Source organism: Triticum urartu, chromosome 4 (genome assembly GCF_003073215.2).
Source record: "Triticum urartu cultivar G1812 chromosome 4, Tu2.1, whole genome shotgun sequence".
NCBI lineage: Eukaryota > Viridiplantae > Streptophyta > Magnoliopsida > Poales > Poaceae > Triticum > Triticum urartu.
In genome coordinates, this window is record NC_053025.1 from 234007829 (window position 1) to 234013528 (window position 5700).

The window sequence follows — 5700 nt, forward strand, 5'->3', positions numbered from 1 at the left end:
TGAGGGATGTCGAGGTGTTGTTGTGGATGACATCGTCGAGGAAGAGGCTCCGGCTGGGCAGCAGTGAGGTGGAAAACGGAGGACGGTGGGGTTTCATGGCTGGAGCGGAGAGGTTATGGCGGCCTGGGATTTCGAATGGCGAAAAGGAGGCGATGGGAGGGGGAACCATGGCTTAGGGATGCGCTTGTCCGAAAAGTGGGGTAAGTTACGAAAGTACCCCCACTGATTTGAGCTAGGCAGTTCTTTCGGTTCAGGGGTATCACGGGCATTTCATGTGTCGGGATTTCGCAGGAGGTGGGAGTTTTCGCGTGCGTTGTAATTTTGGGATAGCAAGGCGCGGGTTGGGATGGAGTAAGTTTTCAGAGCACAACGAGACAAAGATATATCTTAAATATTTTGGGGTAACAAGGTGCGGGTTGAAGAGGCGGGAGTTTCGTAGCATGATAGACAGAGATGGTAGCTTGAAATTTTGGCATAACAAGGCACGGCTTAAAATTTCGGGAGAACAAGCTTAAGGTGTACCAAAAAAAAAAGAAAATTCGCACCTCATAACTAGAGAGAGCCATGTTCCCGTTTTACTATATTACTAGAAATGCATTCAAATACAACGAAAAAAATAAAAGAATCGGGACAACAAACATAACGTGTACAGTACCAAAATAATTTGCACTTCCCTCAACAATAAAAAACAATGTGTGTTGTCTAGCATATGGACTAAATTTGAGTACATTTTCCCTGTTTGAATGGGATTGTACTTGGGTTAGTTATACAACCATCTAAATATTATCTGCACAACACATGACATGAATATAGGAGAAGTAAATTCCTATATAAATATGAACTACATGTACATACGATCTCAAATTGAAATATATGTATCCGTTTTATGTTGAATTCAAATCATAGTACATGTATGCTACCTCGTACAATGTGTTTAACACGCACAACACACACACAAACACCATTTATACTAGTAAAGTACACATGCATTGCACACATGAGATTTGGCAAGCAAATTGTGAATAAATACCACATTATAGCATGTAAGATTTGAGTCATATATGCATGATGTAGATGTTCGTTTAATTCTTATAGTACATTTCATTCAAAATCATCTAGTTTTTATAAGAAAGCTAATATATTTTAAGATTCATGGATTGTGCGTTGTAAAGCATAAAGTAAAAATAAATAATGGCAAATCATGTAGAAAAACATTTGGGCAATTCTGATACAGAAGATTCTATAGCAAAGAAGAAGTGCTTGTGTTTTGAGGTTTGTGCATTATGCTTAAGTTCAACCATGGAGTCTTCTAGATTGTACATGTGGCAAAATCTGGTGGAATCTAGATGATATCCAACGGCCAGTAGTGCTCAAATTTGCCATCTCTGCACCATCAGATTGGCTTCATCCAACGACCATCCTTCAAAGTTAAAGTTATCCGCACACTATATAAAAATGTAATATATAATATATAGGAGTATAGATATAGATAGGCGATGCGAAAGCCACCCATCATCTCCAGTTAGAATAGTGTGTCCATGCACATATACAATGTGGCCAAACGATGTATGCCATCGGTATCTCAAATTCAAATCAGTCTGACCTTGTTCAATGTGTATACAGTACAACATGCTCGTTTCCAAACCACACTGCACATATCTCAGTTATATTCATGCATGCATGGGTTTCATACATCATGATCTCTTATTAAAATATTTGAATTCCACTTTACATTGATTATAACCTCACCTAGTCTTTTACACCCACACAGTCGTCTTCTCTTTACAATTGTACCACTAACTTTCTCTCATGCATGCATGCACACACACTACCAGTCGGCATTATCCGTCGCACGCATGCAATCTTTTTCTTCAGGTCGGTCTCCCATGCATGCACACACGCACACACACACACACACACCTCCCTTTCTCCATCATATTGGGCATTCTTTATCTCTCATGTCCATGCGCAATGATTGATGTTCCTCTATGTGTGTGTGTATATAGCTAGGTCTTTCACTGTTTTCCACACAAACCGATCAATCTATATATCTAGTGAGGTCTCGCCCTCTTTCCCATGTCCACATCAATCAATCTATACCTCTCTATATAGGATTACATAGCTAATACACCTACATTAATTATATAACCAATGTTCCCCTCTCATCATCCATGCCTTCTGCTTCATCTCTCAGACGCGCACAGAGTGGCGAAGATAAAGGGCAGCAAGGGCCATGTCCCCCCCTAACATCACTATATATCGAGGCTAATATGAATGTGATCATTAGACAATTGCTTGTAAAATGGTTTAAGTTGATGAATTGGCCCTCCTCGTAAAGGATTAGCATTGCTTGGCCCCCTAGCTCATTTATTTTTCTTGGCTCCGCCACTGTGTGCAACAACGCACATTCTCGCCCCCTCTCTTTAAATATCGATCTCGCACTTGTGCACTCCTTCATAGTCTCCCTCCACTTGGCCCCTCGCACCATCTTCTAGCCCCCCACCGGATTTTGCCACATGTACAATCTAACAGACTCCATGGTTGAACTTAAGCATAACGCACAAACCTCAAAACACAAGTGCTTCTCTTTTGTTCTAGAATCTTCCGTATCATAACTGCCCAAACTTTGTTTCTAGTTGAATTTCCATTATTTGTTTTTACTTTATGCTTTACAATGCACGATTCCATGAATCATAAAATAGATTAAGGGCTTCTTTGATTCAAAGTATTCTCAAAGGAATTTTGGAGGATTCTAATCCTTAGGAATTTTTCCTATATTGTTTGTTTGATTCGAAGGATTGTAAACCATAGGAATGTTTCCATAGGATTCATTTGCACTAGATTTCATAGGAAACATACCATCCACTCAAACCTGTTTGAAAGAATCCTGCATTTTTTTCTATGCACAATCAAACACTCATAGAATCCTATAGGGTTCAAGACGACATTCCACTCTAATCCCATGTTTTTCATATTCCCGCATTTTGGAAATCCTACGAATCAAAGACGCCCTAGATTTTTAATAAAAACTAATTGATTTTGAATGAGTTGAGCTATAAGAATTAAACGAACGTCTACATCATGCATACATGACTCAAAGCTTACATGCTATAGTGTGGTATTTATTCATAATTTGGTTGCCAAATCTGATGCGTGCAATGCACATGTACCTTACTAGTACTTCGAGTATGTGCAAACCACGTAAATTAGAATTCCAATGGCACGCTACGCAGTGTCTCTCTTACATTTCATGAAGCCATGTGGCACATGTGGAGGCGTTGTCGCGACCTCCTTGTGTGGATTGATCACAGTGACGTGCTGCTGGTTCCAGAAGAATGTACTCGTCCTCTATGAGGCACACTGGCGGTACGTGCTCATAACAAGGGAGCGGCCACCGAAGGCCATGGGAAAAAAAGAGGGCTCACCAGCTCACAGAGACCTCGAAAGATATCCCACGGGAAGGTGATGGCTCCCTGGAGCGCCCTAGATGCGGAGGCGGATATGCCGGCATGCCCTTTCAGCTCAATAAGCACCTCAATAAGCAAAAGGAGTTCATCCACGACTTGGTGGAGCTGCTGAAGGAGAGCCTCAACGACATGCCCGCTGAACAGTCGGCTTGGTGATGCTGCTGAAGAAGAGCATTGCCTCAGAGAAGAAGTCGATCGTCAAAATCTATGATGGCCTGGCTTATTAGGGATGATAGACTACTCATATCAATAAGGAATTCCTTCTTTTTCGGGAGCCCATTCGGACAGAACTCCAAAGTTAAGCGTGCTCAGCTTGGAGTAGTGTCAGGATGGGTGACCGACCGGGAAGTTTCTCCCGGGTGCGCACGAGTGAAGACAAAGTGCGTAGAAAAGACTAGTATTGATCTGTGGGGCTAGTCTAGATCCCGCCAGGAGTAACGACCACAGGCGGGTGTGTCTGGGGCGTTACAAGTTGGTATCAGAGCCGACCCTCGCGGTTACACGGATGTTTGCGGACAGGTGCGCGGTCATGTTGTTCATGACATTTGTGACCTGTCGTGGCACACGACATGGTACATGTACCGGACTGGATGCACAGACGTATGTGCCAAGAGGGAACGTTCCTGTGGCCCGACGTGGTCGTCGGTTCCTCTGAGTGGGGGTGTATGTGATGGCCTGGCTTATTAGGGATGAGAGACTACTCATATCAATAAGGAATTCCTTCTTTTCTGGAGCTCATTCGGACAGAACTCCAAAGTTAAGCGTGCTTAGCTTGGAGTAGTGTCAGGATGGGTGACCGACCGGGAAGTTGCTCCCAGGTGCGCACGAGTGAGGACAAAGTGCGCAGAAAAGACTAGTATTGATCTGTGGGGCCAGTCTAGATCCTGCCAGGAGTAACGACCACCGGCAGGTGTGTCCGGGGCATTACAAAATCCTACAAATTCAGGAGGACAAGGCGAAGCTCTGCCACGAGCTCGACCTGCTGAAGGAGGAGAACACCAGCTGGAAGAAGCTGCATGCGAATAGTAGTTCCTCAATGAAGATGATATAGGCTCTTGTCGTGGAACAGAAGGAGGAGTTAGTGAAGCTCCACATCGAGCACCCGGCTGCTATCAAGGTACATAATGCGTCCGTGGAACAGATGATGAAGGTTTGCATTGAGAAATCCCATGTCATGGACATAATGAAGAAGATGGCGGAGGAGACTCGCAAGGAGATGGAGGTCGTGGAGGCGATGAAGAAGCAGTTACGACTCCGCAGCCAGCAACTATTCATATAGTAGAGAGCAGCGCCCCAGACTTGTGTGTGCGTCTTCCTTCTTTTTTTGGGGGTGATAATCTTCCTTCTTCTTTTGCTGTTGTGTTTCTTCTTTTGCTTCGGGTGTTTCGCCGCACATGTCACGTTCTCTACGAGGCATGAATAGAACAATGCTAACAATGAGATGACTAGCAAATTAGATCATTTTTAATCGCCATATGGCACTGGGTTGCCATGGTTCGTGCTCCTCCGTCGTACTACTCCAGTGGAAAATTCGAGTATACCACATGGTTCTTTGCTCCTCCTCAGGTCGTCGACACATTTATACAAGCAATCAAATCACAAAGCTCCGCCTTCCAGCAGTAATGAGCCGTCAAGTCACAAAGGCCCTCGCCTCTCTTGAAATCGACCAAGCTAGACTGCCCCGCCCTCTAGCCTTTTATAAAATGTATACTTTTGTATAGTAGTAGTATCGCTGGATTGCGCCATGGAGCAAAACTAAAAACATGAAATTAAAGAAAAAAGGTGGTACATATAAAGAGCGCTCATCTCCAAATTATGCATATAATACTATTAAAAAAGCTAGTACGTGCTTAAATGGGGTGCTAAATTATATTAAAGAAATAAGCATACCTATTTAATTCACAGGTTCTTATTATTTATGCCACTAGTTGTGTATCACTACTTAGTTTTGCCATTAGAAGTTACAACTACTCAAAAATGCCATCGATCCATGAGATGCCTGCTCAAAAATGCAATTAGATATCTCAAAAATGCCATCATTAAGTTAGATGTTTGCTCAAAAATGCCATTAGATATTTTTATTTTCACGTCAAACCCGTTGACCATGTTATATGACAAAAATAAGCCTATACTCACAATGATAAGTGTGGCCCCGCTTGTCAGGAGTAACCAAGCGAATAATTTTATAGGAAAGTAAGAACGTTGTTGGGGTCAAGTAGGCTCCATACATTTT